At 45.0% G+C, this 25,822-nt stretch overlaps 1 protein-coding gene across 1 annotated transcript in view; it reads left to right on the top strand.

Moving 5' to 3' along the window:
* Positions 1–25,822, top strand: part of SLC6A7 (solute carrier family 6 member 7) — a 135,769-nt gene that overhangs the window by 37,315 nt on the left and 72,632 nt on the right. The window lies entirely within an intron of this gene.

Raw genomic sequence — 25,822 nt, 5'->3', positions numbered from 1 at the left:
CTTATCTGTGACCTACACTGTTCCCTGCCCCATAATAGAGACCTCCACAGCACCCGTTCCTTTAACAGTGACTGCCACAGTATCCCGCTCCCTTAACAGTGACCTCACAGTATCCTGCTGACTTAACAGTGACCGCCACAGCAGCTGCTCCTTTAATAGTGGCCCCTGCCCCCTTAACAGTGACCTCCACAGCGGCCTGCCCCCTTAACAGTAACATCCACAGTGAACACCCCTTTAACAGTGACCTCCACAGCAGCTGCCCCTTTAATAGTGGCCCTTGCCCCCATTAACAGTGACCTCCACAGCACACTGCCCCTTTAAGGCTAGGGCTACATGATGACATGTGTCGCAAAACATTTTGTCATTCCAATGTCGCGCAACAATCTTTATAATGATAGGCTATGGTGTCGCATTCCGACATGGGACATGCTGTCACTGCAAAACGACAGTCACAAAAAATCCATCCAAGATGGATGCATGTAGCAGTGTAGTTGTGCCCTATGTGTCGTGCGACTTATTGTCTAACCCTAGGCTGACCTACAGCAGTGAAGAGAAATGACTGGGTTGTTATGGAAACCTGGAGTAAAATTGTGTGTATGTGGAGACTAAGGGCCTGCGAGCTTCTATTGGCTGATAAGGGACATGTGACCGTGTGTATAGCAGTTGGGATATGAAGAGAAAGACTTCCAGGCTAATATTGGCTAATGCGGATAATTTTTTGGGAATATCTCAGGAACGGTACTTTCTAGAGAGCTGAGAACCGGCCGTTATCGACAGTATCCCCCATAACAGTGACCTCTACAGCACCCTGCCCCTTTAACAGTGAACTCTACAGTCCCCCACCCCTTAACACTGACCCCCCAAGGTGCCCCGTCACTCCACAGCAGCCCATCCCCTAAACTTTGACTTCACAGCAGCCTGCCCCTTTAACAGTGAGTTTCACAGCACACTACTCACTTGACAGTGACCTCCTCAGGGGCCTTCCCCCTTAACAGTGACCTCCACAGTGTCCGCCCCCTTAACAGTGACCTCCACAGTGTCCGCCCCTTTAACAGTGACCTCCACAGTGCCTGCCCTTTTAACAGTGACCTCCACAGTGCCCGCCCCTTTTAACAGTGACCTCCACAGTGCACACCCCTTTAACAGTGACTTCCACAGCGCCCTCCCCTTTAACCTCCTGCCGTCTCGCTAACGCCGAAAGGCGTGATTGCTGCAGCGCTCCCAGGTCACACTAACGCCAATAGGCGGCATCTCGCGTGAGCCGAGATTTCCTGTGAACGCGCGCACACAGGCGCGCGCGTTCACAGGATCGGAAGGTGAGCGAGTGGATGTACAGCCTGCCAGCGGCGATCGTTCGCTGGCAGGCTGTAGATGCGATTTTTTAAACCCCTAACAGGTATATTAGACGCTGTTTTGATAACAGCGTCTAATATACCTGCTACCTGGTCCTCTGGTGGTCCCTTTTGCTTGGATCGACCACCAGAGGACACAGGCAGCTCAGTAATAAGTAGCACCAAACACCACTACACTACACCCCCCCTGTCACTTATTAACCCCTTATCAGGGGCGTAGCTATAGGGGGTGCAGAGGTAGCAGTCGCTACCGGGCCCAGGAGCCTGAAGGGGCCCAAAGACCCATGTGCCACATAAGACACTGGCATTATAGAAAGTGCATACTGGTCAATTTACACCTCTGGCTAGAGGGAAGGGGTTAGGTTAGGGATTTGGTATAAAGGGGTGCTATTTTAATGTTTGCCTCAGGCAGCAGGAAGGCTATGTTCTCCCCTGCCCCTTGCCAACAAGCACTGAGGGACAGGGGCCCAAGTTGAACTCTTGCACAAGGGCCCATGAGCTTTTAGCTATGCCCCTGCCCCTTATTAACCCCTGATCACCCCATATAGACTCCCTGATCACCCCCCTGTCATTGATCACCCCCCTGTCATTGATCACCCCCTTGTAAGGCTCCATTCAGACGTCCATTTTTTTTTTACGGATCCACGGATACATGGATCGGATCCGCAAAACATATACGGACGTCTGAATGGAGCCTTACAGGGGGGTGATCAACCCATATAGACTCCCTGATCAACCCCCTGTCATTGATCACCCCCCTGTCATTGATCACCCCCCTGTAAGGCTCCATTCAGACGGCCATATGTTTTTTACGTATCCACGGATACATGGATCGGATCCGCAAAACACATACGGACGTCTGAATGGAGCCTTACAGGGGGGTGATCACCCCATATAGACTCCCTGATCACCCCCCTGTCATTGATCACCCCCTTGTAAGGCTGGCTCCATTCAGAGGTCCGTATGTGTTTTGCGGATCCACGGATCCATGGATCGGATCACCAAAACACATACGGACGTCTGAATGGAGCCTTACAGGGGGGTTATCAATGACAGGGGGGTGATCACCCCATATAGACTCCCTGATCAACCCCCTGTCATTGATCCCCCCTGTCATTGATCACCCCCTTGTAAGGCTGGCTCCATTCAGACGGCCATATGTGTTTTGCGGATCCACGGATCCATGGATCGGATCCGCAAAACACATACGGACGTCTGAATGGAGCCTTACAGGGGGGTGATCAATGACAGGGGGTCATCACCCCATATAGACTCCCTGATCACCCCCCTGTCATTGATCACCCCCCTGTAAGGCTCCATTCAGACGTCCATATGTTTTTTACGGATCCACGGATACATGGATCGGATCCGCAAAACACATACGGACGTCTGAATGGAGCCTTACAGGGGGTGATCAATGACAGGGGGCTGATCACCCCATATACACTCCCTGATCACCCCCCTGTCATTGATCACCCCCCTGTAAGGCTCCATTCAGAAATTTTTTGGGCCCAAGTTAGCGGGAATTGTAAGGAAAAAAAAAAAAAACTATTTCCGCTAACTTGGGCCAAGAAAATGTCTGAATGGAGCCTTACAGGGGGGTGATCAATGACAGGGGGGTGATCACTCCATATACACTCCCTGATCACCCCCCTGTCATTGATCACCCCCCTGTAAGGCTCCATTCAGAAATTTTTTTGGCCCAAGTTAGCGGAAACTGTATGAAAATAAAACAAAAAAAACAAAAACGATTTCCGCTAACTTGGCCCAAAATTTTTTCGGAATGGAGCCTTACAGGCGGGTGATCAATGACAGGGGGGTGATGAGGGAGTGTATATGGGGTGATCACCCCCCTGTCATTGATCACCCCCCTGTAAGGCTCCATTCAGACATTTTTTTGGCCCAAGCTAGCGGAAATTTTTAATTTTTTTTTTTTCTTACAATGTCTCATATTCCACTAACTTGTGTCAAAAAATAAAATCTCACATTAACCCACCATACCCCTCACGGATTCCAAATGCGTAAATTTTTTTTGACATTTATATTCCAGACTTCTTCCATGCCGTGAGGGGCATATTGAGTCCATGAAAGATTGAAATTTTTGTCCCAAGTTAGCGGAAAGGGAGACTTTGTGAGAAAATAAAAGAAAACAATTTCCGCTAACTTGTGCCAAAAAAAAAAAAATTCTATGAACTCGCCATGCCCCTCATTGAATACCTTGGGGTGTCTTCTTTCCAAAATGGGGTCACATGTGGGGTATTTATACTGCCCTGGCATTTTAGGGGCCCTAAAGCGTGAGAAGAAGTCTGGGATCCAAATGTCTAAAAATGCCCTCCTAAAAGGAATTTGGGCCCCTTTGCGCATCTAGGCTGCAAAAAAGTGTCACACATCTGGTATCGCCGTACTCAGGAGAAGTTGTGCAATGTGTTTTGGGGTGTCATTTTACATATACCCATGTTGGGTAAGATAAATATCTTGGTCAAATGCCAACTTTGTATAAAAAAAAATGGGAAAAGTTGTCTTTTGCTGAGATATTTCTCTCACCCAGCATGAGTATATGTAAAATGACACCCCAAAACACATTTCCCAACTTCTCCTGAGTACGACGATACCAGATGTGTGACACTTTTTTGCAGCCTAGGTAGGCAAAGAGCCCACATTCCAAAGAGCACCTTTAGGATTTCACAGGTCATTTTTTACACATTTTGATTTCAAACTACTTACCACACATTAGGGCCCCTAAATTGCCAGGGCAGTATAACTACCCCACAAGTGACCCCATTTTGGAAAGAAGACACCCATCACTCTCCTTCATGGTCAAATAGCCCTTACTTTCAAAGTTTTCCCAATTTTTCGGCTGACTGACTGACCTTCATTTCTTAAAGTAATGATGGCCACTCGTTTTTCTTTACTTAGCTGCTTTTTTCTTGCCATAATACAAATTCTAACAGTCTATTCAGTAGGACTGTCAGCTGTGTATCCACCTGACTTCTCCTCAACGCAACTGATGGTCCCAACCCCATTTATAAGGAAAGAAATCCCACTTATTAAACCTGACAGGGCACACTGTGAAGTGAAAACCATTTCAAGGGACTACCTCTTGAAGCTCATCAAGAGAATGCCAAGAGTGTGCAAAGCAGTAATCAAAGCAAAAGGTGGCTACTTTGAAGAATCTAGAATATGACATATTTTCAGTTGTTTCACACTTGTTTGTTATGTATATAATTCCACGTGTTAATTCATAGTTTTGATGCCTTCAGTGTGAATCTACAATTTTCAGTCATGAAAATAAAGAAAACTCTTTGAATGAGAAGGTGTGTCCAAACTTTTGGTCTGTACTGTATATATATATATATATATATATATATATATATATAAAAGCAAAAAAGCAGGACTGCACTCCGAAATAGTGATATAGTGAAGGTTTTTATTCACCCATAGTATGGCAAACTTGCGATGTACGGCTCACAAGAGCCTTCCTCAAGCTTGAGGAAGGCTCTTGTGAGCCGAAACGTCGCAACAACTTTTATAATGATAGGCTATTATTTAGACCCTCCGGGCACACTGTTCTCAGACAGTAGATCCATTGACTTTCTTTCTGTAAGATTTTTCTATCCTAGTCTCCCTTTCAGGGAGAGGGATGAACCACTGCAATTATTTGAAATTTTAGAACCAAAGGGTCACCTCTGTGGAACTGGAGGATATGATTGGCTATTGGTGTATCTCTTTTATGTCTGATATCCACCAAATGATCACCGACCCTTCTCCTGAGTTCCCTTTTTGTCTTTCCTACCTAATTTAGAGGACAGTCACATGTAATAAGTTAAACTACCCCACTTGTTTTTCAGTTGGAGTAGTCTTTCATATTATAGATTTTTCCTGTTGATACACTTCTGAAGGTTTTAGATACCAAAATAAAAGGGCAGGCAATACAGCCACTACATTTAAAGGTTTCCGGTCCAACCATGTACCCAGAGTTTTTGGTTTCGTATACATGCTATGTACCAGTTGATCTTTAATGGATCTACCCCTCCTATGTTACCGCATGTCTGGGAGTCAGTACGTCCATCAGGTCTTGGTCTGTCTGTAGGATGTCCCAATGTTTTCTGAGGATTTCGTATAATCTTTCATGGGCATTATCATACGTCCCTATTATCCTGACAGGGTTCTGCTGTTGTTGTTTCAATTGGGGTTTCAGAAGTTCCTTCCTGTTTAAGAAGGAATGTCTAAACGCCTTCTTAAGTGTTTCCTCCGGATAACCTCTTTGGAGAGATCCATTTTTAAAATCCCTGGACTGTTGCACAAATGTAGAAATATCGGTACAGTTTCTTCTGACACATATATACTGACCCTTCGGTATACCCCTCTTGATGGGACGGGTATGATACCTCCCCCAATGTAATAGACTATTTGTGGCCGTCGATTCACAAAAGGTTTTGGTGTGTAGCATACCTCCTTTTTTCCAGATTTTAAGATCTAGAAATGAAATCTCATTAGTTCTTGCCTCTCAGGTGAAGCGAAGGCCCATAGGATTAGAATTCAAAGACTCCACAATGGTGCTTAAGGTATCCTCTGGACCATCCCACAATATAAGGATGTCATCAATATATCTACCCCAATAAAGAATGTGGGTAGTCCAGGGATCGTCTTCGTCACCAAAAATAATTCAATCTTCCCAACAGCGCAGGAGCAAGTTTGCGTAGGTTGGCGCACATGGACTCCCCATGGCAGTGCCCCTGAGCTGGTGGTAAAATCCAGACTCAAAGGGAAAAAAATTGTGGGTCAATATGAAATTAAGGAGAGAACGAACAAATTGATTGTGTGGACAAAACTGTATACCTCTAGTTTCTAAAAAGAATTGTACAGCTTTAATACCCCATTTATGTTCAATAGATGCTAAGAGGACATGATCCTCCACAGCAGTATCCTGTATTTTAAGTAGGAGATCTGTGGTGTCTCTTATATATGACGGTAAAGACGATAAAAACTTGATTGCCAGCAGTACTGGAGGTCTAAGAATATTCACTACATAGCGCAAGTAGTTGGTGATGATCGGATCCTTTCTCTTGAGGAGATCGTGCAGAAGGAAAACACAGGAGAAATAGTTTGGTTTAGATATCTTCAGTTACGATGGGCACTTTGTAGTACTGTGGATAGAACACTATTAAGTATAGCTACGTCAAGTTTTCTGCACAGCCTAATAAGGAAAAAGAATTCCGTTTTTATTTAATTAAATTAAAAAATAAATAAAAAAAAAATTAATTTAAAGGGAACCTGTCACCAGGATTTTGGGTATAGAACTGAGGACACGGGTTGCTAGATGGCCGCTAGCACATCCACAATACCCAGTCCCCATAGCTCTGTGTCCTTTTATTATGTAAAAAAAAACCGATTTGATACATATGCAAATTAACCTGAGATGAGTCAGAGCTTGAAAATATGACTCTTCTCTGGTCACACAAGTAAGATATGACTCTTTTATGTTAATTTGCATAAAAGGCGGGAAGTACAAAAATGCATAATACTTATTGAATTCGTCTGCAAATGAAATTAAAGGTGTAATTTATATGTTTAGGGTAACACAATGAACATTTAGAAACGCTCAGTGAGGGTAGCATAGTAGAGGTGACAGGTTCCCTTTGTGGATCTTAGGAAGGGTAAAAAAGTTGGAATCTGTGGATTTCTTGGGGTCATGAACTTTAGTTCCTCTGAAGAAATCAGTTTGTTTTCAAAAGCATCTTTTTTTAATTTTTTTTATTTTATTTAAATCTTCTTTATTCATCTTAACCAACAATTACAAAATTAGGAGCAACAGGATACATACATTCCCACCAGCCACCCACTTCCCTCCCCCCAAAACGCCGCCATAACTAGGGAAAGAAAAAAAAAATGTGCATAAGACTTTTCAGTTATTCTTTGACCCATTCCATACTGCCCAAATCCTGAGCCATTTATCATATGAGCCTTTCTACCTGTACAGAATGGCCTCATAATCTCTGATTTTGTTGACTAAATTCAGCCACTGGTTCAAATGAGGAGGAGTAGGTGCAAACCAAGACCTAGAAATCAGGCACTGCTCTGGCTTGTGGCCATTTAGAGCGGAGAGATCCCCAAGGATCTATAGCTGAGGCTGGCGAGGGAGCTCCAGCTGCAGTCGCCGCACAAGAAACTCGTGTATTGCTCCCCAATAACCATCTAAAAGGGGGCAATCCCAAAACAGATGCAAGTAGTCTGAATCCGGGATCCCACAGCGCGTACAGTTGGAGTTATCTCGTATTCCACGCCTCTGAAGCCACAGCGGCGTTACATATATCTTGTGCATAATATTAAACTGAACAACTATGTGATTAAAACTTAAATAAACCAAACCCATGTTCCTCAATATACTCTCCATAGCCTCAAAAGATGGGTTAGGATAAGTGAGTCTCCAGGACTTTTGTCCAGGCGAGAGACAATCCAAAAAACGTGCCCTGATTAAGTGTTTATAACAATAAGCTATATTAGCCTTAACGGAATTCTTTTTCCTTATTAGGCTGTGCAGAAAACTTGACGTAGCTATACTTAATAGTGTTCTATCCACAGTACTACAAAGTGCCCATCGTAACTGAAGATATCTAAACCAAACTATTTCTCCTGTGTTTTCCTTCTGCACGATCTCCTCAAGAGAAAGGATCCGATCATCACCAACTACTTGCGCTATGTAGTGAATATTCTTAGACCTCCAGTACTGCTGGCAATCAAGGTCACCCAGCACTGGAAGTCTTTGATTTTGCCATAGTGGAGTACAAACCAATGAGGATTTGATAGATAGCCAGCTCCTGACCAGTTTCCAGGCCCTGGTAACAAGCTTAACAAAGCTTCCAAACTCCTGCCTCCGACTCATTAGACATCCTGACTCTAATTGAGTGAAGAAATCAAGAAAACCAAATTGATCCACTAATTTTTTTACATAAGCGGCTGACCTCCCACTCATGAAAAAAACACAGCTGAGACGCAATGAAGTATCCCCTGAAACTCAGAAGGTTCAAACCCCCCCGTTCCAGCGGCATTGAAAAATAATCCAGTTTTAGCCTTACCCGCTTTCTTCCCCATAGCAAGTCATTGATCATCTTCTCTATCAATTTAAAGAATTTATCCTCTATCACCGGGGAGTTTCAGAGAACATAAAGCAGTTGGGGAAGAACTATCATTTTCACCAAGGAGACCCTATCTCCTCTCTCGAGAGTAAACTGATGCCATATTTTAATTTTAGATCTAATCTTCATAATGGCCAGGAGTAAATTAAGCTGAACATAGTCCTGAACATTAGCAGAAACATTTATCCCCAAGTACTTCATGGAGTCCTCAACCCCCAGGTCCAGAGGTAGATTCTCCAGTAACAATTGTGTCTTATCTATGGGGAGGAGGGTAGTTTTGGACCAATTTACCTCCAGGCCCGAGAACCTGGAGTACACTTCTACAATCTCCATAACTTTTGGCAGGGTAGTATTGGTCTGTTGCAAAAAAAAAACTAAATATCGTCTGCATACAAGGAGATCCGATCATGATCTCCCGCAATCCCAAATACAAGAACCCCCGGGTCCTGTCTTATCTTTATGGCCAGAGGCTCAATATAAATGTTAAATAGGAGTGGCGAGAGAGGACATCCTTGACGGGTGCCTCTCTCCAACATCAAAGACCTAGTCAGGGTCCCGTTGATCCTAAGTTTGGCCAGGGGGGATTTGTAGAGCAAACGAACCATGGCTATAAACCTTGGGCCGAATCCCATTTTTCCCATCACCTTCCAGAGGAAGCCCCACTCAACCCTGTCGAAGGCCTTTGTGGCGTCTAATGACAGGATCGAGCGGGCGGTTCCCCCGGAAGATTGGATGTTAGCAAACAAACGATGTATATTATAATGGGTACCCCTCCCAGGCATAAACCCATTTTGATCTGGGTGAATTAGTGATGTAATCACCTTGGAGAGTCTATTAGCCAGGACCTTGGAGAGCAGCTTAATATCAGTATTAAGTAAAGAAATAGGTCTATAAGCACCCATCTCCAAAATATCCTTGTCTTTTTTTGGAATTAAAATTATCAGTGCCTCGTACATGGAGGTTGGGAGGCCTTCTCCCTGCAACCCCTTTATAAATACTTCTGAGAGATATGGGAGGACTATATCCCCATATTTCCTATAAAATTCGTACGGGAGGCCATCCAGCCCGTGGACGAACTACCTGATATTGACCCAAAATTAAGAAAATTTTCAAAAGCATCTAACAAAATAATGTTAAGGTCTTCAGTGAAGGCTGCCGTTGGGTCAGATTGTAGATGACCATAACAGAACTGATCTTTTAAAAGGGAATAACACATGTCCCGGTATGTAGCGTGATCCAAAATCACAATATTTACCCGCTTGTCTGAGGGTTTTAAAATTATATCCTTATCCCTTTCTAGGGTGGACAAAGCCTCTCTCTCTTCCACTGTTAAATTATAAACCTGGCTCCTATTAGGGAGAATCTTTTCAAGCTGTTGTATGACTAATTTAGAAAGAATGTCAATCGCTGAAGTATCTTGCTGAGGGGGCATTTTTTTACTTTTTGGACCTAAATTGGCAAATGGGCCATGTCCTACCATCCGGTCATTTTCATTTGCAAGTAATGACAACAGTCTAGTGCCTTCAAGGCAATCTTAGGGGATGCCTAACCTTAAGTATTCTTCCCTATCATTGTTTTTGTAAAATTTATGCCATTTTAATTTACGGGTAAAGAGATTAATATCCTTTATCCACGAGAAGGCAACAAAATGCACAGATGGAACAAACGAAAGTCCCTTTGAGAGGTCCTGCAATTCCTTATGTGAATATTCTGTTAGTTAGATTCACAATTTGGTTGTCATCTATTTGCATTTGTCTTCCCGTTGAAGGGTATCCTGGCCCTCAGTTGGTATGGTGGACCTGTGTGCTTCCCCCCTCCCTTGGCCAAAAAACTGGAAGATGAGCCCCCCCCCCAATCATGATCCATCTGTTGAAGAAGATGCGTGTATTTATGTTTGTGTTCTTCCCTGGCTGCGTTGGGGCCATCTTGTCCCTCCTCTACCCCAATTTCGTCCCCTACTCAATGGTCTAGATTTGGGACTTTTATCTGTGTCAGAAGAATCAACATCTGTGCTTGAGTCGTCCCTGTTGTTCTCATTCGATTTCTGTTCATTCAAAAAATCCAGAGAGGTGGGGGTCTCCCCTTTTGGGGTGGGTGCTCTGCCTGTAGGTAGGGATAGGAAAGGGACATGATAGGGACAGTAAGGATTTTTGTCTCATGAAGCTTATACCACCTACCTTCTATTCCACGATATGTGATTCTACAAACTGTAAGTAAGAAGGACACTAACGAATCCCACCATAGTAATTTACTATATATTATCTGACAGAGATTTAATGATGTAGATGACAACTACTTGTTGTATTATAATTTTTTTTATTGATTGAGGGGTTTTCTATGTGGTTTTAAAGGATTTATTAAAAGTTATTTTTTTAAATAAGGGAAGGTTCTTTCAAATTAGATTGTACACAGGGAGGTGTTATCAGTGATTGATAGCATTCTCTCTGTAAGTGTGTATACAGAGGTAGCTGTAAGTCATTGATAGTTGTACCCAGGGGAGGTGTATCAGTGTTTGATAGCATTCTCTGTGTAAGTGTGTATACATAGATAACTGCCAGTCATGTGTTGTGTTGTGTTGCTGTGTGGCCTGAAAGTGGGGGCTGTAAAAGAACAAGATACTGTGCCGTGGTGTTCATGACATTACAAAGAACTGTAAGTTGAAGAATAATCCAGAGTTTAGTGGTAGGAACTAGGAAGTGGGAGAAAACCAAGAGAGATTAGAGTAACAGTGCCTACACATAGTTAGTGAACTATTAAAGTGCCCATCATTCTTAAGGGGCTCTGGAAGTGGGCCTCTCCTGGCATTGCTTTAGAAGGCATTGCCCATTCCCTTTGGAATTGTACTGATTTATAATGCTGAGTGTCTCTGCCTGACCTCAAATGTAATGATTTGTACTAACATGATGCTGTCAGTACAAATCTTTACAGATGATGTCGGACTGAGGTACAGAGCATTATAAATCAGTCCACTTCAGGAATTCATGCTCTGACATGGAGTGTATTTCAGTAAACGCGCCAATGTGAAACTGGCCTTACTATGAAAATAAGCATGGTTTAATCGTAAGGTGTGTGACTTAAAGGGGTTATCCAGGAATTGATAACGATGACCTATCCCCGCCGATCAGCTGTTTAAGGGAGCCTCCACAGTTACCGGAGTTCTGGTGAGTGCAGCCAGCTTCCAGCAGTGTTCCAAGCACAGGGCTGTACATTGTATAGCGACTGTGCTCGGTATTGTAGCTCAGCCCCATTGACTTGAATGGGACTGAGCTGCAACTAGGCCTTGTGACTAATGTACGATAATGCTCTTTGAGCGCCGCGGCATCTTCTAACAGCTGATGGTCCCGGTTGTCGGACTCCCACTGATCTGATATAATCTGATATCTGAGGATAGGTCATCAATATAAATTTCCAGATAACCACTTTAAATGCGACACATTTTTCCATAAAATAAGCCAATCAATAGATAGTTGTAAAGTTAAACAAGTCTGTCTAACATGCAGCGAGATGCACCAAATTTATCATACAGCTCGGACTACTGTGATAAATATGGCACATCTTTATGCTGCATACATATTAAGACTAAATCTGCCCATTATTTGCTCTAAAAAGGACAAACTAAAAAACTAGAAATGAGTAAAAGGATTCTGAAATTTAACCAATCTGAATGTTGTGTGAGTCAAATTGGCAGAATCAAGAATAGAGAGAGAGAGATAGACAAATGAAAGAGGAGAGAATCAAACTTCTTTTGTCACCACCAAATTTAATATGACGAAATTGATATTTTTCTCATACATTGAATTCCCAGGGCCTAATAATTAAACAGACGGATGATAATTATGGTATACCTTTATCTATTTAATCATTTGGCATCTCTTTCTAAGAAAAAATATGGAAACTAATGACAAACAATAGGTGTGAACACAGACTAGGCTGCTGAAGCTGCGGGGAGTACCCCCAAGGACACTCCCGTAGAGTTAAACATAACTCAATTAATGTCACTTAGCTAATTTTTAGAGCTGTCATCTCAGAGATGCTGATGATCAAGCTGTGACATGGGTATATCATGTACTTTAATAATGCAGAGAGTTGGTAAGCCTGAAAAAGTTCTTTTTCCCAAAACTTGCAAAAATATATTACACAATTTTCCCCTGAGACCCAACAGCTACATATTCTTTTTCTCCGCTGTGTGATATTTAAAAAATATTTAAGATTTTCTGCTGAACCTCAGCAAACACTTAAGTGCTGTATGGAAAAATATGAAGGGAATGTATCATTAGAAAAACATATTATTATACATTGTAGGGATTTCCCAAATGGTAGCCTTCAGATAAATACACAGTAGCCTTTTAGTGGTGGAAATCAAAGTAATAAATGTATTTTATTGTTGGCACACCACAATTCAACAGGCGGCAGTGATCAGCTTACTTCAGCTGACACTTAAAGAAAAACAGTTCAGTCTTGAATCTCAAAAATCACATAGAAAGTTTTAGGGCACAGTACCATACTCCCCACGGAGTGGATGGGAACCTTGCTTTGTCCTTTGTCTCTCAGCAGAGACCCTCTGGTTTTCACTCGGCTCCAAAAACACACAGCTACACAGAGCTCCACCATCAGCCAGGTAATCACACCACTGACCCTGCTGGCTGACTTTTTGTAAGCCTGTCAAAACCCGGCCTGGATCATGGGGAACAGCCAACCCTCCCTGCACTTTGGCTGCTCCCAGTAAGAGCCGGCCCGGATTAGCTTTTCACAGCTATGCTAACTATCAAAGTGTCCATCAGCAACTGCTGCGGACATTTACACTACTGGCTCCTACTTCACTGAGGCCAGGAACCTCGGTGACACATATCTTCAATCTATGATGGTCCCTTGTGCCTTTCTACATATCCCCCCCTCTGCCCAAAGCCGGGTGTCTGGGCAACTCCAGCAAACATGCAGTGTACTCTGGATAGGGCTTCCGCATTTCCTTGTAGCCTTCCCGGCCTATGTTCTACCGAAAACCTAAAGTCCTGTAGAGCTAGAAACCAACGGGTGACACGGGCATTCTTACCCTTTTTCTCTCTTAACCATTGCAGAGGGGCATGATCCGAGACCAGTGTAAATCTCCGTCCCAGGAGATAGTATCGGAGACAATCAGTGGCCCACTTAATGGCTAAGCATTCCCTTTCAATTATAGAGTAATTCCGCTCTGCCGAGGACAGTTTTCTGCTGAGGTAACACACGGGATGTTCCTCCTCATTTATGACTTGAGACATTACTGCCCCTATGCCTACTTCTGATGCATCTGTCTGAACAATAAAGTCCCGGGAGAAGTCAGGGGCTACCAAGATGGGCTGTCTACAGAGGGCGGACTTAAGTTTTTGGAAGGCCTCTTCAGCCTCCGGGGACCACTTGATCACAGCAGACTTCCCCCCTTTTGTAAGGTCGGTCAGGGGTACTGCTATTTCTGCAAACTTAGGAACAAATCTCCTGTAGTATCCCACAATACCGAGAAAGGCTTTGACCTGTTTCTTGGTAAGTGGGCGGGGCCATTTTTGGATAGCTTCCACTTTAGTTACTTGGGGTTTTATTATACCTCTTCCTACGATATATCCCAAGTATCGAGCCTCTTCCAACCCCATGGCACACTTACTTGGATTTATAGTGAACCCGGCCTTTCGTAGTGCATCTAGGATGCTCTGAACTTTACTAAGGTGACTCTCCCAATCTTGACTGAAGATCACTATATCATCCAAGTAAGCGGCCGTATATTCCCGATGTGGGCGTAAGATTTGGTCCATAGCTCTCTGGAAGGTGGCAGGGGCCCCTTGCAACCCAAACGGCATCCTAACGTACTGGAAGGATCCTTCCGGTGTAGCAAACGCTGTTTTTTCCCTAGCTTCTCTCAACAACGGAATTTGCCAGTATCCCTTTGTAAGATCCAGGGTCGTTATGTATCGAGCTGGCCCTAGTCTCTCAATGAGCTCATCTACCCGGGGCATGGGATAAGCATCTACTTTGGACACCTCGTTTAATTTTCAGTAGTCATTACAAAATCGCCATTCTCCATTGGGCTTCGGGACTAGCACTATGGGACTAGACCACCCACTTTTGGATTCCTCAATTACCCCCAGTTTTAACATTCTCTGGACCTCTTTGGAAACTATCTCCCTTCGGGCCTCAGGTATCCTGTACGGTTTTAAATTTACTCGCGCCTGAGGTTCCGTTAGAATTTCATGTTCCACGACCTTGGTTAAGCCAGGGGTTTCTGTAAACAAGTCCCTATTCTGCTGTAACAGGAGCCGGCATTGGTATTTTTGGGAAGGGGACAGGGTTTCGGCAATTTTTACATTGTCGATGGTGGCGTCTGGTTGGGTCAACAGACATGGGCTCTCAGGAGGGTCCCTATCCTTCCATGGTTTTAACAAGTTGATGTGGTAGATTTGATAGGGCTTTCTCCTACCTGGCTGATATACCCGGTAATTAACTTCGCCCACCCTCTCAGTTATCTCATAGGGCCCTTGCCACTTGGCCAGGAACTTGCTCTCCACTGTGGGGACTAAGACTAAAACACGGTCCCCAGGACTGAACTGTCTAAAAAGGGCGGTCCTGTTGTATACGTTCGCTTGCGCCTCCTGTGCTTGGAGCATATGCTCTTTCACAATAGGTGTCATTTGAGCTATTCGCTCCTGCAATGTAGTCACATGTTCAATGACACTTTTGTAAGGCGTGACCTCACTCTCCCAGGTCTCCTTAGCGATATCTAACAGGCCTCGTGGATGCCTTCCATACAACAACTCAAAAGGCGAGAAACCTGTTGACACTTGGGGTACCTCTCTGATTGAGAACAGTAGATAAGGCAACAGGTAATCCCAATCTCTGCCATCTTTCTCAACCACTTTTTTCAACATGGCCTTCAAAGTTTTATTGAAGCGTTCCACCAGGCCATCTGTCTGTGGGTGGTACACTGAGGTACGCAACTGGTTAATTTTTAATACTTTACAGAGATCCTGCATGACCCTGGACATGAACGGTGTCCCCTGGTCAGTCAGGATCTCCTTGGGCAGCCCTGTTCTGGAGAAAATCTGAAACAGTTCTCTGGCTATAACTTTAGAGGTAGCTTTCCTCAAGGGCACCGCCTCAGGGTATCGGGTAGCATAATCCATTACCACTAATATATATTGGTGCCCCCTTGCGGATTTTACCAAAGGCCCGACTAAATCCATCGCAATTCTCTCGAATGGTATCTCGATAATTGGTAATGGTATTAGAGGGCTGCGGAACTTTGCGACTGCAGAGGTTACTTGGCACGTAGGGCAGGATTGGCAGTAATCCTTAATTTCTCTGTAACACCCGGGCCAATAAAACCTCTGCAAAACCCTTTCAAGCGTTTTCTCAGCCCCTAAGTGTCCCCCTAATACATGGTTATGTGCCAGGTCCATTACCATGCGTCGGTATGCTTTAGGAACCACGAGCTGTTCAACTAATTCTTCCCGGATTTTAGTCACCCGGTACAACAAGTTTTCATTCATTGCAAAGTGAGGGTACCTTTCGTCTGCCCCTGGCTCTTGAGGTGCCCCATTTACTACCCCCACATTGTTTAAGGCCCCTTTTAGAGTCTCATCTCGGAACTGAGCAGTCCCAAAGTTTCCCCGAGACACCTCTAAGTCGGGGACCGTCTCCTCAAGGGCAGACTCTTCCTCATTCTCACCTACCATGGCCGAGAACGGAAAGTCAGGGACCATCTCAGGGTCAAGGAGCACGGGGCTGTCTGCAGCACCAGGGTGTTGCTGCGGTACTGCCTTGGCCCACAGGTCCCAGAACACAGGACAGTCTTGGCCAATGTTCATCTCATGCATCAACCCCTGCACTACCCCTACCTGGTGGTATACCGTACACTCTTCTGTTTTTAAGGTCACCTGGGCTATTGGGTAGACCTTCGTATCACCATGAATGCAGGTGACTCCCAAGGTCTTCCCAGGAACCAACTTATGAGGAATACTGGCTGTTAGGAGCGTGACCAGGCTCCCCGAGTCCAGAAGTCCCTTTGTGGGGATGCCATTCACATTAATTGTACAAAAAGGGAGTCCTCCCTCAACATTAGGAACCGCACTACACGCAAACAGTGAGGTTCGTCTCCCCACAGAACAGTCCATTTGTTCTGGGCTGCTGGGACATTGGGCTGCCATATGTCCCAGGCCATGGCACCTCCAGCAGATGACCTCTCTTAAGGACGGTCGTGGCGTTGGTTCTGATAGACTCTTGGCCTCATAACGTCCACCCCGGGGGGGTTTTAGTCCCTTTTTCTGCACTTCAGTGTCAACCCGTGCCTTCCAGTAGGGGGAGTTCAAGGATCCTGAGGCAGCTATGGTTGGCTCTACGGCATAGTACCTCTCTACCAAACCTATTAAGTCATCTGCAGTCTGCGGATTTCCTTGTGCAACCCAGCACTGTACCGGCTTAGAGAGAGCATGCAGGAATCGGTCCATTACAACCCTCTCCACCATTTTGGCTGGGGAACAGATATCCGGCTGTAGCCATTTTTGGACGAGGTGCAGTAGATCAAACATTTGGGACCTGGGAGGCTTGCCTCTCTGAAACCCCCACTGGTGCACCCTCTGAGCTCGGACGGTGATGGTTACCCCCAGACGTGCCAATATTTCTGCCTTCAGTCGGGAGTATTCCCGTGCATCCTGCAATGATAAGTCATAATACGCCTTCTGGGGTTCGCCTGAGAGGAAGGGGGCCAGCACCTCGGCCCATTGCTCAGCTGGTAGTCTCTCCCGCTCAGCGACCCGCTCAAAGACGGTGAGGAAGGCTTCTACGTCATCCTCTGCGGTCATTTTTTGTAAGACAGATTGCACGTTTTTTATTCCGCCCACATTCTGTTCAGCCACATACCCCGCTGGTTGTGCGGCCACCCTCTCTCTTAGGGTTGCAATTTGCTCCGCAAGTAGGCGGTTCGTCTCCTGCTGATGGGCATTAGCCTGCCGTTGTTGCTCCAATGCCTGTTGCTGCTGTAGATTGCTCTGCACCATCTGCTTGATAAGATCCTCCATTTTCATTGACTCTTGTTGAAGCTCCGCTGCTGCTTTAACCCAGGACATCAATTGAAAAACTTCCTTTCAAAAAAAATAAATCCATTCAGTAATTTAGGCTACTGGCCCTTTAAGAGTCCAACCAGAGGAAAAAAAACAGCTTCTGACATTTAACTTGTTGCTGCTTCAAGCAATCCTGGGTGTGCCCGTATCCGACACCAATTGTAGGGATTTCCCAAATGGTAGCCTTCAGATAAATACACAGTAGCCTTTTAGTGGTGGAAATCAAAGTAATAAATGTATTTTATTGTTGGCACACCACAATTCAACAGGCGGCAGTGATCAGTTCAGTCTTGAATCTCAAAAATCACATAGAAAGTTTTAGGGCACAGTACCGTACTCCCCACGGAGTGGATGGGAACCTTGCTTTGTCCTTTGTCTCTCAGCAGAGACCCTCTGCTTTTCACTCGGCTCCAAAAACACACTTTTTGTAAGCCCGTCAAAACCCGGTCTGGACCATGGGGAACAGCCAACCCTCCCTGCACTTTGGCTGCTCCCAGTAAGAGCCGGCCCGGATTAGCTTTTCACAGCTATGCTAACTATCAAAGTGTCCATCAGCAACTGCTGCGGACATTTACACTACTGGCTCCTACTTCACTGAGGCCAGGAACCTCGGTGACACATATCTTCCATCTATGATGGTCCCTTGTGCCTTTCTACAACATATTATATTTGGTGATTATTATTTTTTTTTACTCTTGCATGTGACTATATATAAAAGATTTAAATCTTGCAGTTTTCTCTAATCTTGCAGTGATCACTAAGCCTAATAGTAGGACAACACTTCCTACTTTTCAGTAGTCACCTCACAGACAGGATTATAATGACAGATATCACCTATATACAGATAACATAAGATTACATTATTTCAATGGGTAATGGTCACAGCTCACCTCCTTCTAGGGAGAGGCATTACCAGTAGAAAGAGGGAGGTGCTCATGCCGCTCTACAGAGCACTAGTGAGACCTCATTTGGAGTATTGTGCGCAGTACTGGAGACCATATCTCCATAAGGATATTGATACTTTGGAGAGAGTTCAGAGAAGAGATACTAAACTGGTACATGGATTGCAGGATATAACTTACCAGGAAAGATTAAAGGACCTTAACATGTATAGCTTGGAAGAAAGACGAGACAGAGGGGATATGATAGAAACTTTTAAATACATAAAGGGAATCAACAAGGTAAAAGAGGAAACAATATTTAAAAGAAGAAAAACTGCTACAAGAGGACATAGTTTTAAATTAGAGGGGCAAAGGTTTAAAAGTAATATCAGGAAGTATTACTTTACTGAGAGAGTAGTGGAGGCATGGAATAGCCTTCCTGCAGAAGTGGTAGCTGCAAATACAGTGAAGGAGTTTAAGCATGTATGGGATAGGCATAAGGCCATCCTTCATATAAGATAGGGCCAGGGGCTATTCATAGTATTCAGTATATTGGGCAGACTAGATGGGCCAAATGGTTCTTATCTGCAGACACATTCTATGTTTCTATGTTTCTTCCCTGTACAATGACCTCCTTACTGGTCACAGAGCACGTCCAGAACACTCTCCAATAGAAGTTAGTCATCTCCGGAGTATTATTCTCTATGGTCCATGTGGCTTAAACATTTGAGAAAGGAAAGAGTTAAAAGGCAAATTTGAGCACCCTATAGGCACAGTCTGTAATTAGAGTTGAGCGGACACCTGGATGTTCGGGTTCGACGGGTTCGGCCAAACTCCGGAAAAAAGTTCGAGTTCGGGACCCGAACTTGACCCGAACTTGATCCCGAACCCCATTGAAGTCAATTGGGACCCGAACTTTTGAGCACTAAAATGGCTGTAAAAATGTCATGGAAAAGCCTAGAGGGCTGCAAATGTCGTCAAAATGTAGTTAAGAGCATGGCAAGTGCTCTGCAAACAAATGTGGATAGGGAAATGACTTAAAATAACATAAAATACGTAAAAATAAAAATCTTGATCTAGGAGGACCAGGTCCATATGGAGTAGGAGGTTGAGAAGGCGGTGGAAGTGGCGGTGGAGGAGGAGGTAGCCTACTCTGCTTTTTGGTTTAAAATTTATTTATATTTTTTTAAATTAGGGTACACCCCAAAACATTGGGAAATATAACCCTCCAGTCGTGCTAAACACACATTCAGACAATACACTGGCTGCAGAGCAGGCCAGCACCTCCAAGTGTAAAGGGCAAGCTCAGGCCATGTGCCCAATTTGGAGACCCAGAAGTTGCAGGGGCTGACCCCTGTCAGTCAGTTTGTGTAGGCGTGTGCACACTTACTGCCCCACCATGTCGCACGTCCCCGTGATGTTCACCATCCAATTTGATATCTGCTCTATCAACTTTCGATGTTCTTTTATGCGCGTACCATGGTGATCATGGGTGGCGGGGAATCAAGGTTCCAGGCCAGAGAGGGAGCATGAGAGAGAGACCACATCCAAGGGAGGATTCATTTTTTCAAATTTAAAATTAGAGTTGAAATATGGGAGAAATTATTAAAGCATAAAAGTGTGACAATTTTTCAGAGTTTAAGCATTGAATGAAAGGATTTTATATATTATTTTAACCTGTCTACTCGGTATAGCAGTGTTACTATACACCCAAAAATTAGTTTATTTCACCAGAAAATGTAACTGACAATTTTTTTCTTTTTTACCGGTCCACTAGGTATAGCAGTGGTACTATGCACACCAAAATTGGTGAATTTCTCCCTAAAATGTATATGACAAAGTAGTGAAATGATATAAAATAAAACAAGTACAAAAAAAAAAATGGATTTATGAGGTGGAGTTCCATATGGAGTAGGAGTTTGAGGAGGCGGTGGACGTAGCGGAGTAGGTAGAAGCGGCGGTGGAGGAGGACGAGAAACACAGGTTTTTAGTTTTAATTAAATTTTGTAAAATTAAGGTACACTCCAAAAGAGTAACAATAACAATGGCTGCTTAGTGCCGGTATATATGTCTATTCTGCACAAGGTACGGACAAGTCCTGAGGGATCCATGCCTGGTTCATTTTAATGAACGTGAGCTTGTCCACATTGGCAGTGGACAGGCGGCTGCGCTTGTCTGTTATGACGCCCCCTGCCGTGCTAAACACACGTTCAGATAATACACTGGCTGCAGGGCAGGCCAGCACCTCCAAGGCGTAAAGGGCAAGCTCAGGCCATGTGCCCAATTTGGAGACCCAGAAGTTAAAGGGGGCAGACCCGTCTTTCAGTACGTGTATGCGTGTGCACACATACTGCTCCACCATGTTGGTGAAATGCTGCCTCCTGCTAAGACGTTCCATATCAGCTGGTGGTGCTGGTTGTTGTGGCGTGCTGACAAAGCTTTTTCACATTTCGGCCATGCTAACCCTGCCTTCTGAGGTGCTGGCGGTGCCCAAGCTGCGTTGGCGACCTCTTCCTCGTCCTCTGCCTTCGCCTTGTGCTTATACTGTGCCCCCGCTGTCAGGTGGGAATGCCACCAGCAGCCCGTCTACCACTTGTACTCGCGCATCTTACGATCACCCTCCAGTGACGGAATTAAGGACGGTACGTTGTCCTTGTAACAGGGATCCAGCAGCTTGGACACCCAGTAATCAGCACAAGTTTGAATGTGGGCAACTAGGCAGTCGTTGCGGAGACACTGCAGCATGTAATCGCTCATGTGTGCCAGGCTGCCCAGAGGCAACGAAAAGCTGTCCTCTGTGGGAGGTGTATCGTCTGTGTCCTCTGTATTCCCCCAGCCACGCACTAGTGATGGCCATGAGCTGGTCTGGTTGCCACCCTGCTGTCAACATGGTTCCTCCTCCTCCATCTCCTCCTCCTCATCCTCCACCTCGTCATGCTCCAGAACTGTGTCCTGGCTGGACAATTGTGTACCTTGGGTTTGTGGGTGCAGGAACCCACCCTCGGAGCAACTTGTGAATGACTGGCCGGAAACCCTACAAAATGATCCCTCTTCTTCCTCCTCCTCCTCCTGTGCCACATTCTCTTCCATCATTGCCAGGAGTGTTTTTTCAAGGAGGCATAGAAGTGGGATAGTAACGCTGAGAACTGTGTTATCGGCACTGGCCATGTTGGTGGAGTACTCCAAACAGCGCAACAAGGAACACAGGTCTCGCATGGAGGCCCAGTCATTAGTAGTGAAGTGGTGCTGTTCCGCCGAGCGACTCACTTATGCGTGCTGCAGCTGAAACTCCACTATCGCCTGCTGCTGCTCGCACAGTCTGGCCAGCATGTGCAAGGTGGAGTTCCACCTTGTGGGCACGTCGCATATGAGGCGGTGAGCGGGAAGGCCGAAGTTACGCTTCAGCGCTGACAGGCGAGCAGCAGCAGGGTAAGAATGCCGAAAGCGCGCACAGACGGCCCGCACTTTATGCAGCAGCTCTGACATGTCAGGGTAATTTTTAAGGAATCTCTGCACCACCAAATTCAGCACATGCGCCAGGCAAGGGATGTGTGTCAAACCGGCTAGTCCCAGAGCTGCTACGAGATTTCGCCCATTATAGCACACCACCAGGCCGGGCTTGAGGCTGACTGGCACAAACCACTTATCGGTCTGTTGTTTAAAGCCCGTCCACAGCTCCTGCGCGGTGTGGGGTTTGTCCCCCAAACAGATAAGTTTTAAAACTGCCTGCTGTCGTTTACCCCTGGCTGTGCTGAAGTTGGTGGTGAAGGTGTTATGCTGACCAGATGAGGAGCTGGTAGAGGATGAGGAAGCAGAGTAGGAGAAGGAAGCAGCAGGAGGCAAACTGAAGCGTCCCGCAATCCTCGGTGGTGGAAGGACATGCGCCAAACTGCTATCCGCCTCAGGCCCAGCCGCCACTGCATTTACCCAGTGTGCTGTTATGGAGATATAATGGCCCTGACCGTGCTTACTGGTCCACGTATCTGTAGTCAGGTGCACCTTGCCACAGATGGCGTTGCACAGTGCACACCTGATTTTGTCCCCTACTTGGTTGTGCAGGGAAGGGATGGCTCACCTTGAAAAGTAGTGGCGGCTGGGCACGACGTACTGTGGGACAGCCACCGTCATAAGGCCTTTAAAACTATCCGTCTCCACCAGACGGAATGAAAGCATTTCAAAGGCCAGTCATTTAGAAATGCTGGCATTAAGGGCTAGGGATCGCGGGTGGGTAGGGGGGTACTTCCTCTTCCTCTCCAGCATTTGGGATATGGAGAGCTGAACGCTTACGTGGGACATTGTGGAGATGCTTGCTGACCCAGGTGTTTGTGTTGCTGGCAGTTCCTCTGTTTGCGGGGTGGCAGGTGGCACTGTCACTCCAGAGGTGGATGAAGAGGCCGCGACTGCAGCAGAAGAGGAAGCAGGAGGAGCCAGAGACCTTTTTTGGTTTTTGAGGTGTCTACTCCACTGCAGCCTATGCCTCGCTTCAGGCTCTGATTGCACAGCATGCAAACCCCTCATATCTTGTCGTCAGCACATTGTCTGAAGAACTGCCACGCCAGGGAACTCCTTGGAGCTGGCTTTGGTGTGCTCGGTCCCTTGCTGCGGTGGGCAGTAGGAGGCGTACTTTCTAGAGGACGGCCGCTCCGCTTTTGCACCCTTCTCCCTCTTCTGCTGTGCTGGTGGCTCTGTGCGACCACCGCCTCTTCCTCCGAACTACATAGGTCACTCGCATGACCTTGATTCCATGTGGGGTCGAGGACCTCATCGTCCTCCACATCATCTTCCACCCAGTCTTCACCACTGACTTCCTTGTCGGTCTGCACACTTTCGAAAGCCCCAGCAGTTGGCACCTGTGTTTCGTCATCATCCGAGACGTGCTGCGATGGTCCTCTTATGTACTCATCTTGAAAGATAAGTGGAAGGGCATCGGTGCACTCAATCTCTTCCACTTCTGGGGTAGGGCTAGGTGGATGGCACTGGGAAACCCTGCTAACAGAGTCATCAAAAAGCAGAAGAGACTGCTGCATGACTTGGGGCTCAGACTGCTTGGCTGATTTGCAAGGGGGTGAGGTGAAAGACTGATGGACATCGGCTGCAGGTGCCAACTGTGGTCTTTCAGCAGGAGACTGGGTGGGAGACAATGTGAAGGAACTGGATCCACTGTCAGCAACCCAATCTACTATTGCCTGTACTTGTTCAGTCCTCACCATTCGTAAAGCAGCAATTGCCCGACCAAGTACCGCTGCAGGTTTTGTCGCCTACTCGCACCTGAGGAAGGGGTTTCACTTGTGCGTGTAGCTGGCACAGATAAACCACGTCCTCTCCCTGCAACAGGAGCTCCACCAGCAGCACCACGACCTGGGCCACGTCCCTTATTTGACGCTCTCCTCATATTTTTCAAATTAAGGATCTTGCCCTAAATGGGTGTTTAATTAATAGTAGAATAGAACGACAGTATGTAAAGAGTGTATCTCACACGGCCTGAACCAGACTAGGCCTCAATAAAAGATTTTTTTGCCCATAATGGCTGTATTTTAAAAGTCTGAATCAAACCCCTGTATATAGATGGTGTATCTCACACGGCCTGAACCAGTGTAGGCCTGAAGTAAATATTTATTTGCACAAAATGGCTTTATTTCAAATGGCTGTATTTCAAATGCCTGATTCAAACCCCTGTATGTAGAGGGGGTTTCTCACAGGGCCTGAACCAGTGTAGGCCTGAAGTAAATATTTATTTGCACAAAATGGCTGTATTTCAAATGGCTGTATTTCAAATCCCTGAATCAAACCCCTGTATGTAGAGGGAGTATCTCACAGGGCCTGAACCAGTGTAGGCCTGAAGTAAATATATCTTTGCACAAAATGGCTGTATTTCAAATGGCTGTATTTCAAATGCCTGATTCAAACCCTTGTATGTAGAGGGGGTATCTCACAGGGCCTGAACCAGTGTAGGCCTGAAGTAAATATTTATTTGCACAAAATGGCTGTATTTCAAATGGCTGTATTTCAAATCCCTGAATCAAACCCCTGTATGTAGAGGGAGTATCTCACAGGGCCTGAACCAGTGTAGGCCTGAAGTAAATATATCTTTGCACAAAATGGCTGTATTTAAAATGGCTGTATTTAAAATGCCTGTTTCAAACCCCTGTATGTAGGGGGGTATCTCACACGGTCTGAACCAGTGTAGGCCTGAAGTAAATATATCTTTGCACAAAATGGCTGTATTTCAAATGGCTGTATTTCAAATGCCTGATTCAATCCCCTGTATGTAGAGGGGGTATCTCACAGGGCCTGAACCAGTATTTCAAATACCTGAATCAAATCCCTGTATGTAGAAGGAGTATCTCACAGGGCCTGAACCAGTGTAGGCCTAAATTAAATATTTCTTTGCCCAAAATGGCTGTATTTCAAATCCCTGAATCAAACCCCTGTATGTAGAGGGTGTATCTCACAGGGCCTGAACCAGTGTAGGCCTGAATTCAATATTGGTGAGATTTTAAAATCTCTGAATGTAACCCAAATGTATTAAGGGTTTATCTCACAATGACATCTGCATCAAAGGCTGCCAACTAAATTTTTTGTGCCCAAACGAGTGTTTGTTCAACAACTGAATTTAACAGCAGTATATAAGCCTGTAATTTCACACGTGCTGATGCTGCAAGGCCTGAAAATAGTGTTTTTTGTCAAAAAAGTGTGTTTTTAAAACCCCAGAAAATGATGGGTGTATTTCTACCTTAAATTGCACACTGACTAATACAGATGTTGTAGATTGCCAAAAAAGTCTTTTTTTTTGTAACAGAATATGAAAGCTGTATATATTAAACTTGAATTTAACATTTGCAGATCTGGAAAATACAGTTTTTTTTTTTAAATTGTGTGTTTTTAAAACCCCAGAAAATGATGGGTGTAATTCTACCTTAAATTGCACACTGACTAATACAGATGTTGTAGATTGCCAAAAAAGTCTTTTTTTGGTAACAGAATATGAAAGCTGTATATATTAAACTTGAATTTAACACTTGCAGATCTGGAAAATACTGTTTTTTGAAAAAAATTGTGTGTTTTTAAAACCCCAGAAAATGATGGGTTTATTTTTAGCTTAAATTGCACACTGACTAAAACAGATGTTGTAGATTGCCCAAAAAGTCTTTTTTTTTTGTAACAGAATATGAAAGCTGTATATATTAAACTTGAATTTAACACTTGCAGATCTGGAAAATAATGTTTTTTAAAAACAAATTGTGTGTTTTTAAAACCCCAGAAAATGATGGGTGTACTTCTACCTTAAATTGCACACTGACTAATCCAGATGTTGTAGTTTGCAAAAAAAAAATGGTGATTTGCAATGTCCCAAAAGCTCAGATGCAGTGCTG

This window comes from Bufo bufo, chromosome 1 (assembly GCF_905171765.1).
Source record: "Bufo bufo chromosome 1, aBufBuf1.1, whole genome shotgun sequence".
NCBI lineage: Eukaryota > Metazoa > Chordata > Amphibia > Anura > Bufonidae > Bufo > Bufo bufo.
The sequence above is the reverse complement of the archived record's forward strand: the minus strand, read 5'-3'. Positions and strand labels throughout refer to the sequence as shown.